This window comes from Panthera pardus, unplaced genomic scaffold, assembly GCF_024362965.1.
Source record: "Panthera pardus isolate Hobbes unplaced genomic scaffold, ASM2436296v1 HiC_scaffold_2, whole genome shotgun sequence".
Lineage (NCBI taxonomy): Eukaryota > Metazoa > Chordata > Mammalia > Carnivora > Felidae > Panthera > Panthera pardus.
Genome location: NW_026526765.1, coordinates 3,383,352 through 3,397,040, shown reverse-complemented (window position 1 = coordinate 3,397,040; position 13,689 = coordinate 3,383,352).

Below are 13,689 nucleotides of genomic sequence, written 5' to 3'. Positions count from 1 at the left end.
CGTTTCTTGCACTTTGATGTATTCTGGATGGAACCTGGTTTCGGATACCGTCGGACCGTGAGGCGAAACCAACTCCTTTGCAGTGTCTCTGTGTCTGATGCAGGGGGAAAGACAGTGGCCACTGTCAAAAAATAAGAAGAAAGAACGCTCGGAGGAAAACCAACCGAACTTCGCTAAAACAATAACGTGGCTTTAACACTTGTATCAGAAAATCGCACGGACTTCGAACAATAATTGCAGATTGGATGTGCTAAAAATGCTGTCAGAGCTTTTAGAAACTACCAAGTCAGGGAAATATGAAAATACATTTCTTCCCAGCCAGGTGTCACGGGGGGGGGGGGGTCCTTCACCCGTGCTGGTCGGGCACTTTCTCCCACGTGCTTGATCGCCTCCAAGCCTTTATCTGGGCTCTGGTGTTCTGTTTTGTTCTGTTTTTCAGACAGGAAAAGCATTTTCCTTGTTGCTAACCAGAATTGAAATGCACCATTTCATATTGAATTGGTGCAATAATCCGGTAGCTTTTATCCGCCTTCTGGAAAGATTTTGTTTAATTTTGTTGAATATTGATTTTGTTGAATGTTGACGGAGACATCACGTGCATGGATTTCGTTGCTGCCAGCATTCCTGTAGAAAGAATACCGTGGTACTCTCTCTCTCCTCAGAGCAATGTTTGATTAAAAAAACCATGCCTGTCGTGTTGTCATCGAAGAAGTGGAATAATGTGAGTTTCCACCTAGTGACGTGCTATGTGCACTGTGTCTCCCCCACAATTTAAGGAGTGGCAGTAATTTTGCAAAGCTCTGAAACAGCCCGGATGTCTCCTGAGAAAGGGACTGTTGTGTCTTCTTCTAAAGGGCAATGAGGGGGAGATCGTTGAAGCACTGTCACAATAACACGTGCTAATATTTTAGCTCCCCTAAAGAGAATCCTGGAAAAAGTCATGGAAGTTCTCTCTAGAATCAGTCACCTCGGTGGGGAATTACCAGGGAAAAGTAGTTGTATCAGTAGGTCTTGTGCAACATTTTCAGGGCTTGTTTTTCTTCAGTCTTACTGTGGAATTACTTATTTCAGTGTACTATGAGGAGGCCCCATTTCAAGTAAACTCTGGCAGTCGCACCTGCTCTGCCTCCTTCCGGGGGCCGCGTGAAACTGTAACTAAACATTTATGGGAGTCTCAGTTTACTCAGCTCTTCTACAAATACCCTGAAACAACCTGAAGGAGAAAGGCTAGAGAAAGCGCCTGGCTCGTGTGTCCAAACGCCTTTCTGATATTTGCCCACAACTTGAAGCTTTTGGAAAACTTGAAATAATAACCATATCCAGTCAGACATTTAAAAATGGAGCCAATTTTCCCAAGCAATGCATAATCTGAAGTGTTTACCTGTACGCTGATAGAAACACGTCACATATAAAATAATGTGTTTTACACAGAATACTTATCTTCCATGGTTCTTGTTTGGCATTTTCCACGAGGAACAGAATGGAGAAGAACCCAGAAAAAGAAATGAGACCTGACTGGTGGGTCCAGCCGGGCAGGGGGAAGGGAGGTTCCCAGCACGGACAGACTGAGGGGGTCGGGCACCAAGAATCATTTAACAAGAGATTTTAAAAGATTAATTTAAAAGACTAATCTAGCATAAGGCAAATTCAATAGGCTGAAAGACATGCTAAGTCCATTTTCAGTTGAAATGAAAGAAAAAATAATTGCTGACTTGTCCAGTTGAATGATGTTGCAAGTATGATTCGTTTTTAAAATGTACAGCTTTCTCAGACTGGAGAAGATATTATCAGAGGCTGTTTAGTTAAGCACCGCTCGGAACTGCTAGCAGGTTCCAGAACACCTCTGGGGGCTGGCCTGGGAAGATGGACACTGTCCGCAGAAGAAGCCCACTCTGTGTCCTCTTTCCCTAGGGCTGGGAGTCATGTCTTCCCAAGCATGACCCTGAGACACCCTGATTTCTGCCAGAACAGACGTCTCCCTGCCTCATACCCCCAGACACCCCACATGAACTTGCTTCCTGGCTTCTAAGCTTTGTTACACCTTCCTCTCTTGACTTGTCTGTTTTCACACGTCTAACATCCTGGAGGGCAGCTCACGTTTATCTTCCCCTAGATGGTGGCCTGGTGTTCGGCACCATACCAACAATTGGTGTCTCCAGATGAACTAAGTACAGATGGGTGTGTTTGTACTTCTACGTACGTGTTCGAGCACTGGTTAATTATTATAATATAGCAAGAACACTAGTCAAAGATATAATCTAAATCTTTCTTTCTTTCTTTCTTTCTTTCTTTCTTTCTTTCTTTCGTTCTTTCTTTCGTTCTTTCTTTCTTTCCTTCTTTCTTTTAAAAGTTTACTTATTTATTTTGAAAGAGACAGAGACAATGCTAGCAGGGTTTGGGCAGAGAGAGAGGGAGAGAGAACCCCAAGCAAGCTCTGCACTGTCAGCACGGAGCCCAATGTGGGGCTCAAACTCATGAACCGTGAGATGCTCGAGTAATTCCAGGCTGGGGTGCCTGGGTGGCTCAGTGGGTGAAGCATCCAATTCTTGGTTTGGTTCAGGTCATGATCTAATAGTTTCTTGAGATCAAGCCTTGGGTTGGGCTCTGTGCTGACAGTGTGGAGCCTGCTTGGGATTCTGTCTCCCTCTCTCTCTGCCCCTTCCCTGCTCTCACTCACTCTCTCTCTCTCTCTCTCTTTCTCTCTCTCTATCTCTCAAAATAAATAAATACATACACTTGAAAAAATAAATAAGGTGCAAATCATCAAGTTGACCTCTAGGAGGGAGAAAGAATCCTTTTGGATGTTACCTTAAATTTTTGATTTAATGCACTTACATTTGGAGTTCTAGAATTCAATCCAGTGATATGTTTTCCATAGAAAAAAACTACAGCGACCGTCGCTGTCATCCTCTAGTTTTCAGAATACTGCCTGGGAAACAAATTCTAAAATAAGCCGTAAGCGACAGCCAGGCTTGGTCGGTTCATCTGTAAAATGGAAACCATGGTCACTTTGTTTGGGGATTGTTTTGAATATCAGAAATCTGATAACTTCTCAGGATAGTACATGGCACAAGGGAGGTGGTTTAACACAAAACAACACAAAATGAAGCAAAAACCAACAAAAAAGATTCCGGAAAAATAAAACCGCCAAATTGTCGGAGAGTAAATCTCTCTCTGGAAGCCACTGTGAATCTGGATGCTGAGGAGTACAGAGAATTGCCACCAAGCTGTCCTGTGCCGTCTGGGGCTCTGTGCCCCCCCCGCCCCGAGTCCTGAAGCCCAAATGCTCTGGAAAGTTGACAGCTTGGCCAACAGTGGTTCATACAGACTCCCCTCCCCCCGCTCCCCACCTCCCCTCCCCAGACCTCTGTAGCACCTGCCTCCCAAATTCTAGCCTCCCCACTTGACTCCATTCTTTGGGAACCAGGATCGCCCTTAAGCCAGAAAAAATAGACGCCAGATAAACCCCGCCCATCGCTCAAGGCAGGGACAGCCCTGTGCCATCTCTGGAGGACACATGTCCTTATCCCTCAGGGAAAAACTCTCTGCTCCAGCACCCTGCCCACAGACCTGGCCGCTTGCATTCCTTAAACCACGTAGAACCCAAGATCCCTTCCTACCCCAGACACTTGCTTCCGCTGCTTTATTGAAGCTGCTACTTTCGTGTGGGTTCGGGCACAGGCGGTCACAGGTGGGACCACTGAAGATGTTTTCCATTCAGTTTAATCCTTTCCCATAATTGAAATGGTGAACAAGAAGGTGCTAGACCAAACAGCCGGGTAGGAAGTAACGGGGACACACGAGCTCCGAATCTTTCTTCTAGGTGACGTCTCAGTCCTCATGCGGAGCGTGCAATGAAGGAACGAATCCATCAATCAACCCCAGATCTTTATGGCACAAGTATCCCTATTTATTTCTGTTGAAACAGTCACTATGTTTTTTTCCAAGCTGAATGCAAGTGGTTAAATTTCTTCCCAGACAATATTGCCATGAAATAGATTCGGAGGAATGGAGCCCAACAGTGGAGCTCTAGGTAGAAATGTCCCATTTAACAGTGCTGCAGACTTTCTTAACTGCCCCTTTCTCTGCCTCATTTCCAGGCTTCTAGAGCCTGGGCTGTCCCACCCGAGGTGGAGATGTCGCTTCTTGGGGTCCAGGGGTGCCCTCGTTGTCTGCTATTGCTGCAAAGAGTCCAGAAGTGTTTAAACAGCATGTTCTCAGGCACTGAGGGACACCAAGGCGGGGAATACACAACCCCCTTGATGGAACTCACTTCGTGCGACCACTCCAGTTGTGTGTGTGTGTGTGTGTGTGTGTGTGTGTGTGTGTGTGTGTGTGTCTATCTATCTATCTACAGCATGTGACCCTCTGCTGGAAATGCAACTTACTCTATCAGACACCTGAGCCGAGTGCATCTTCCCAGGTCTCAGAATTCTCCCAATTCGAGGTTAGTCCAGGTCAAAGTCATCTATGCACATGCTTCTCTGCAGTGTCTGGTAATTTTGGAGCCAAAGATCTTTTAGTGGGAAAGGGATTTGATTTGGGGCATTCCTGTCTAGGACATGTCCAGGACCCGGGGACCAGGACAGTGGAGGTCCCAGGGCTGCGTAAGGTGTCCTGAAAAGCAGGGTATGGCAGCAGAGAGCAAGAACTGCTGAGGCCGCCATCCCCCACTAGCCCTCCCCCGGGGCCCCAACGGTGTCGCACACCCTTCTCATTTGATGTAGCGAAGGCCCTCCAGCCCTCGGCCAGAGCAGAGCGTGTCCCAGAGCAGTGAAGGCAGTGTTTGCCCTTAAGTGTGTAGCCATCGGCCAACCTGCCGATCGCCACGCCGTAAACATTCCCACCACGATGACTTCCATCCACGAGGTTGACATCACTGAGCACGGAGCCAGGATGCCGGGTACCCATCCCCCCCATTACGTAGTATTTCTGTCATCCGGGTGCAATCGGCCTGAGGAACCTAGAGACCACAAACCATAGTAAAATATACTAAAATAATCAGGCAGCGATATGCATTATTTATTACTTATGTCTTTATTATCAGTTATTTACTTGTAAGTTTGTACAGTTTAGTTTCTGACAATGGGTGTTTTTACCTCACTGGTGCAGGCTGGCCCCAGTTCACCACTGGAAACAAGCTACGCTGACGTTTTCCATCACTCGTAATATTTTAATAAGAGCCGTTCTCAAGTTTAGCAAGGAACCGACAGCCATGAGCTTTCTAGAATAGTTTTGTCGGTTCCCCTTTCCTCCAAATACAGCGCCCCCTATAGGCCTTGGTCTGCTAGGTTGGCTTAGCCATTACCCTGTACCATTCTAGATGGTTACTCATGGACTGTCTTTGCGGCTTCTGGCTTTCCTCCACTGGGACCTGTGAGTGTCGCCAGGGCAGAGAGTCTGATGTGGGTTCATTGAAGCTTCCCTGGTGCCCCTGGCACATAGGGGGCCCTTAGTAAGTACTTGCCAGAAGGACAAGAACTTCTCCAGGTACAAGCACTTGGACTTTCTACACTAGCGGTAATAAGATCGGGAGAAATACAAATGGGGTTCCTGGTTAAACGACCATCTCTTGATTTTGGCTCAGGTCACTATCTCACAGTTCATGTGTTCAAGCCCCACACTGGGCTCTGTGCTGACAGCTCAGAGGCTGTTTGGGATTCTCTCTCTCTCTCTTTATCTTTCTCTGTCCCTCCCCCACCCTCTGTCTCGCTCAAAATCAAGAGATAAACATTAAGAAAAAGCAATACAATTAACAACTATGTCCCAAGTGGTACAAGAAGCAAAAGGTCACGTATAGACCGAGGGGGGGAGGTCAGTTACGGCCTTGCCCTTTCCGAACACATCTGTTGGCCCTCTTGTGACCTTCCCATGGAACGAAGATGAAATCGCGCTCCTCGGTGTGACATGAGGGCTTGTTTCCACACCTGTCTACACCCTGGATCCGGCCGGCGGCAGTGTCCTCTGCTTCCTCCACAGAAGTCTCGTGTTCGGGTTCTGTGCGCACTGCTGGACGAGGAGTGGCCCCACGGTGACGGAGGGACAGAGGGACAGGGACTCGGAGCCCTGGTCGGGTCAGCGTCAGGAGAGCCCAGTCGACCGTTGAGACGCCCCGGTGCCCTTAGCCCGGGCGGGTGTGGTTCGTCGGCCCACCTGCCCACTCAGGGGCCGCTCGCAGGGGAGAAGCCCGTGTTCCGTGGAGAGGCCGATCCGGGTTTCACCAGCAAAGCTCAGCCTGGAATTAGGGAGGTGGCGTTTGAGGGGGAAAGACGGTGATTTTCAACCCAGCAACTGTTCCACTGCAAATTAGGGAGCCTCACAGGGCACCTGGCTGGCTCAGTCGGTAGGGCATGTGACCCTTGATCTCAAGGTCGTGAGTTCAAGCCCCACATTGGGTGTAGAGATTACTTAGAAAAAAGTCCTTGAAAAAATAAACGAGGGCGTCTCGCTAAAAGGGTGCCCAGTGCTTCCCACGTCTCGATGCCAATCTAACCGCCTGGAAGGCAACGTTCTCAATCTTTATTTTCTGGTTCTTTTTGTATTACGCTCCCTTGTCTGCCCCTTTCACCGGCATAAGCTGGGGCATCGGGTGAGAGATGCTGCGAAGGAGGAGCTGGGGAGAAAGAACCCTGAGCTCCATGAAGCAACCATTACTCCCCGTTGTTGTCTAAGATTTTGATGGAACACGCCTCTCAAAAATTTTGCTTTGACAGAAAAATCCTTTGCATGCAAGGAAGCATCGTGTAACTTTGGAAAGTGGAATCCCATTACTGCCGAGTGACCCTTCCTGGACGGTGGCCCGGATCAGCCGGCTGTGCCAGCGGGCACATCGGGGCACGTTTGCAAATGAAAGCCGCGCCATGGAGAGGTGTGGCCGCACCATAGCTAGAAAATGAATCTTGGTTCCTAGAAAGCTTACGAGCAGAAAAAGACACACAAGGGTTAATGCAATTTCCATCCCAGCGAGTTTTGCTTGCCATTATTTTCTTTTTCTTTTTTCCCTTTTAACTGATTCGTAGCATAAAATCTTCCTGGACACCTAATTATCAAGCCAGTTCACAGTCACAGCTGCCTGCTTGCAGAACCCATTAGATGCAGCAGTTGAAGCCTCCGTAATTCCCCAAACTTCCCGGGTGTGAATATTAAGAAAAGATTTTTACATGTCATATGCAATTCCGAGGTGGAGTGAATGGCCTCCAAGATGACGAGCACTGAATGCTTGTCCATCACTCCATTCACTGGTTACAGGTGGTCTCATTTTCTACATTCAGATATCGGCTGGCTATGACAGCAGGCACTTAATTTGCATGTTCGACAGACAACAAACGGCCCCGTGCATGTCAAAATAGGTGGTGATGCGTGACAGTTTCTACACAATACTGTCTCCTCTTTGTGTGACCTTTGACCTCGCGGCATGTCTTTTTTCCGCCATCAGAAAGAAACCATATATATACATATACATGTATACACACACACACACACACACACACACACACACATATATATACACACATGTATATGTATATATATGCACTTCTCTGCTTTGGAATATATTTGCTACCAAATTGATTATTTTCCTTTCTTCTTCCTCTTCCTCTGCCTCCTCTGCTTCCCCCCCCCCCCCTTTTAAAGGATGCCACGCATCTGGATTTTCATCGTAACTGCTACAAAACTCTGCCAGGGGAACCTCATAAAATTTAAAAATAGAAAGGCTGTGCAGACAGGAAGCTGTCTTGTCGAAACCCATTGTAGTTAAATTGCTTGGAACTTTTTAATAAATGTAACCTTTAAGAAGGAACTCTAATCAGGTTAATTTTTATTTAAGACGATCATAAAATTAGGATCTTAAGGCTTTTCTTTAACTTGTGTTAATTAGATTCCTGTCCTTGGAACACTTTTAATATTAATATTTCACCATGGTTTTAAAATTACTTCCCTTAATTGCAGGTTTGGCTGGCCTGTATTAAACAGAACACCCAGTTATTCTCATTTTCTGTAATCGGCATGAGGAGCCCAAGCCCCTCCCTTGCTCTCCACGGAAACCTGCTAATGAGAACACAGCTCACAGTTGTGCTTAAAAGGTTAAAAGAGTGTGAACCTGAAAATGCCCTGGAGTAGTGCTGACATCACCAAGTCCTGGGACCTGCGCTTTTTGGGGGATCCTTGGCAATTGATGTCGCGCTGAGATTTCAGCTGGAGTGCCTCTGCTGTGCAGAGGGGCCTCGGGGCCTGACCCGAGCTCAGGGGCCCCACACACCCCTTGTCTCACCAGAGAGGAGCATAATCCAGTCCCCAATCCTATTTTAGTGCTGGGTCTTGTTTTAATTAAGAATTAAAGCATGACAGCAGATAATCGCGCCCCCCGGGTGTTCTAAGATTGGAGCTGCAGCTGTGAACCCACCACCCCGGGGGCGCTTACCCCATGATCACCCCACCTCCGGGGTCGCCCTACGAAGGGCCCAAGGAGAGCACGCAGGGCACCGTGGCTGGCTGCACCCTGTGCTCGGTCTGTGGGCCAGGGTGCAGAGCGTGGCCTGCCTTCCATGGGATGAGCTCACACAGGCACATGCACCGCGTCCTACGCTCTCAGAGCAGGAGACAGAAATGCTGGGGATCATAGTCCTCCTCAGTGGGGTCGGGACCTCTGTGCTACAGATGGAGGCACTGACGAGAATGACAGGCTTGCCAGCATCCGAGGGCACGGCATGCAGGCATGCTCCCCTGCCCGATCTAGGTGCCCAGGTCTTCTCTGGGCACCGTCCTCAGTTTTGGGGCCGCTGGTCAGGGAGGGTGCGGGCCAAGTTCAAACGAAAGTGAAAAAAACACCATTTCCAAGGAGATGATGCGCCTTTCCCCTGTCAGGTAGGCGGATTTTGTTTTTGCCTGGTGATATCTATGCAGTGGGTGATTTCCAAACAAGTCAAGCACAGGTGTGGGTCACAGAGCCCGGCTTCGAGGCCGCCCTGGTTCTACGGCAGCTCCCTTCCCAGGGTTGCAGTGTGCAATTGCACAGAGCACTTATAAGCCCGGCATTGAATTTGGAAACCTGCAGGCTGTGCTGTGGTCCTAAGCATTTGAACGTGGCATGTTTCTGGGATGGGTTTGGCCCTCGGGGGGAGATGTGAGAATGCCTTAGCCAGTATGTGGGTGCACATCAATGTCAATCTATGTGTGCCCTCCCCTTTTAGGCTGTGAGACAACCTGGGGAAAGGCCAGGACAGCTACCTACTTCTTGTTAGTGTAGATAGTGGGACAGAGCTCTGGATGTGGCCCTGGACAGCCCCTGGTCAAACCCCAGCTCTTTCTAGCTGTGTGACATTCGTCAAGTGTCTTCAACCCTCTGTGCCCTGGTTTCCTTGCCTATAAAAGAGGGAACAATAATAGTGGGTATTTACTTCATGGGCTGATGGTAGAATTAAATGATTAAATATTTGGAAAGTGTAGTGGGTTGAATGCTGTCCCCTCAAATTTGTGTCCACTGAGAATCTCACAATGTGATCTTATTTACAAATGGGGTCTTTGCAGAGGTAGTTAGTTAAGGATGTCAAGATGACAATCTACTCACCGGAAATCCAATGACCGGTGTCGGATGAGAGACGTAGGAGAAGGTGATGTGAAGGTGGAGACAGAAATAGGACTGATGGACCTACAAGCCAAGGCACACAGGGGTGGCAGGCAGTCCCCACAGGAGAGGAGAGCCCCGGGGTGGATTCTCCTTCAGAGCTCTCAGAAGAAACCAGCCCCAACCACACTTGAATTTGGACTTCTGGCCTCTTGAGCCGTGTGAGAATACATTTCTGTTATTTTAAGCCACGCTGCATGTGAAAATTTGCGATAACAGCCATAGGAAATGCTTCTAGAAAGTATCTAGAATTATCAAATGGCACATAAGTACAACGTAACTGGTTTTTTTACATAAGAATTAGTAGAAAACATATTTAAAAAACAGACACCTGCACGACCCTGAGAAACTCTTCAATCTGGAGATTAACATGTAATAAATTACTTAGATGGTCACTGGCACATATAAGGTGCCTAAAATTATGGACATTGTTTCCAGTATGGACTTCCACAGCAGTTCTGTGACTGAGATGAATCGATACAATGATAATTATAAAACAGCACGAAGACGCCGGCAGATGCAGGGGATGCTTAAAAGCCAGATGAACTCCGGACCCATTTCCAGAAGGAGGTGATCGCTAAGGAGAATCTTAGCAGGTGATTAAGAATAATTTAAGGCAAAGTAGGCCACGGGGCCAGCAGAGGCAGGCTCTCTGCCTTCAAGGAACACATATGTCCACCGGACCCTGAGAAAGAAAATGACACCCATAGTGCTGAAGTCCCCAGGAAAGCATTTCAAACCACATCATCGCCTCCGTATTCAGAGATGACCACAGTCCCAAATGTAGCTTTGGTTATTCCTATGCATTTCGTTTTAGATGTATCAGATACAACCTTTATCTTGAAACCAGATATATGTATATATATAAATACACACACACACACACACACACACATATATAATTCATTTCAGTTTGTGTAAAGGATGTCATAAACATCCTTCTTGTGAGATTCTCCTGCTTGTTGGTTTTCCTGCTGCATTAGAGTGCGGAACTGTACCTGGATGTATTGATTGAATCTCCTGTTGAAGTCATTTGGCTTGGTTGAAAATTGTTTGCGCAAACCTGCCCACTAGGAAGGCGCACGCACACGTCTCCATGTGAACACACACCACAGAGCGAGTACGTGTGGGCGGGGCTTCTAGGGCACAGCGTGTGCACGTGTCCAGCTCTCTGAGCATTCGGTGACGGCTCTCCAGAGCAGCTGGATCTGTTTCCTCTCCAACTGGGATTTACTGGTGTTCGTTTTCGTCTGGCTCCTCACCACCACGGATGTTTTCAAAATTGTAGGTGTTGCCTGTCTGATGGACAGGAACAAGAATCTCCTGGTGCTTTTGATTTGTGTTCCTTGATTACTTCCAGTTTACATCTTTTATTTTATTTATTTGTTTATTTATTTTCAATTTTTTTTAATGTTTATTCATTTTTGAGAGACAGAACAGGCCATGAGCAGGGGAGGGGCAGAGAGAGAGGGAGACAGAAGCCAGAGCAGACTCCAGGCTCCGAGCTGTCAACACAGAGCCCGGCAAGAGGCTCGAACTCGCTGACCGCAAGGTCATGACCTGAGCTAAGTAGGACACTCAACCGACTAAGCCACCCAGGCGCCCCAGTTTACATCTTTTATTATATTTCTATTCTGCCATTTATCTTGCTCTTGCTGATTTGCAGTTTGCCCTGCATCCTGAATACTACCCTTTGTTGGTTTTTTATGCTGGAAACATTTCTCGGTTTCTCGATTGCCTTTTTCCTATTTTGTGAACTTGGCTGAACAAAACCCTAAAAATTAAATAATGAAATAGAAATTACTCGTCTTTTTCTTCATTGTTTACTTCTTCCGTTTTATTCTTAAAATGTATATACCATCATTAAAAAAAAAAATTAAAACTAGCCATGGCAGTTTATTTGTGGTAGCCTCTTTTCCACTGGGACTATCGGTAGCTTCTTTCAACTGTCAGTTTTCCATGTATGTGTGGACTTCGGTCTAGGTTTTCTGTTTTATCTTATTTTATCTTTATGGCAAGACCACCACCTTTGTGATGAGTCTTCATAACAAGTACATGCAAAACAACTCTCCTTACCATGTTCTTTAACATGTCTGCGACATTTGCTGGGCTTTATTCTTTACACATCAACTGGTCACGGTGCCTGAGTGGCTCAGTTTGTTAAGGATCCAACTTCGGCTCAGGTCAGGGTCTGTGCTGACACCTCAGAGCCTGGAGCCTGCTTTGGATTCTGTGTGTCTCTCTCTGTCCTTCCTCCACTCACTCTCTCTGTCTCTCTCCCTCAAAGTAAATAAATAAACATTAAAAAAATTAACTAATCAGTTTTAATGGTGACAAATTATTGAATTTTATTTGGAATTATGGGAAATACATAATTTAGCATTAATTGAGATTTATAGGTTACATTTTCTATCAATTCATTTCAGTCCCCATCACTGCCTTTCAATCAAGCATTGATCGCCATTTGTCTCCTTCAATTCTTGTACCACCATGTGCTAGGTTTATTTTTAGGTAATTGGTAGGTGGCTTCAACTTTGTTCTTTTTGTGAGTATTGCTTATTATTAGATTTTCTGTGTACTGATGATTAATAAGACAGTTCTTCATTTTTGTATATTTATCTTATATCCAGAACTTTGGCCTAAATCTCATAGTAGCCATAATAAATTGTCTATATACGCTTGAAATTTTATACATAGACCTAATATTGTCTCTATGAGAAGATTTTCATTTTCCATTTTCCTTCCCAATGGATTTTATGATTTATGATTTTGTTTCTTTTTTTTATTATTTTGTTTTTGTCCCGTCTTATGGACAAACAACATGTAGTGTTGAATTCAGGCATTAAAAGAGAGCGTTACTGGCCCACGACTGCCTTTAAAGAGAATACTTTCAATATTCTACCATTAAGTGTAGCTGTTATAGGTTTTGGGTAGATATTCCATGTTAGGTTGAGACACTTTTCTATTTCTAGTTTGCAATTAAGGTGTTGAAATTTATCTAAGTTTTATCTGCACCTTTTGGAAAGAACAGATCGTGATTAAGAACTTAATTTTCTACACGTGAATAAAAACATAGATCCACATAGAATTTATTATTATGTAATCTGTTGGATAAGAAATCCAACTTTATTCTATTTTTTTTTTTTTGATATGTTCCTCTTTGGCCCTAATGTGAAATGTTAAACAGTGACCCATTAATGTCCCTTCCCTGTTTTGAATGCCACCTTTCTGAAATAGTGAAACCACATACACATTGGTCTGTGTACTTGTAGCCTATATTTTTGTTTTGTTTTTTATAAAATTGTGTGTCTTTTCCTAGACCAGTACCAACATTTTTTAACTTTTTTAGCTTTGTAATACCTTTTAATATCTGACAGGCCAGTTCCTGCATTTTTTCAAATGATATTTTTGGTTATTCTTGTTTATTTTTTGTACTCTTATTTAATTTTTTATGTATTTTACCAGAATAAAAAAATAAATTGTGGTTGACATTTTTTAATGAAATTTATTGTCAAATTGGTTTCCACACAACACCCAGTGCTCATCCCAACAGGTGCCCTCCTCCATGCCCATCACCCACCCAACCCTCCCTCCCACCCCCCATCAACCTTCAGGTTGTTCTCAGTTTTTATGAGTCTCTTATGGTTTGGCTCCCTCCCTCTCTAACTTTTTTTTTCCTTCCTCTCCCCCATGGTCTTCTGTTAAGTTTCTCAGGATCCACATAAGAGTGAAAACATATGGCATCTGTCTTTTTCTACCTGACTTATTTCACTTAGCATAACACTCTCCGTTTCCATCCACGTTGCTACAAAAGGCCGTATTTCATGCTTTCTCATTGCCAAGTAGCATTCCATTGTATATATAAACCACTTCTTTATCCATTCATCAGTTGATGGATATTTAGGCTCTTTCCATAATTTGGCTATTGTTGAAAGTGCTACTATAAACATTGGGGTACAAGTGCCCCTATGCATCAGCACTCCTGTGTCCCTTGGGTAAATTCCTAGTAGTGCTATTGCTGGGTCATAGGGTAGATCTATTTGTAATTTTTGGAAGAACTTCCACAC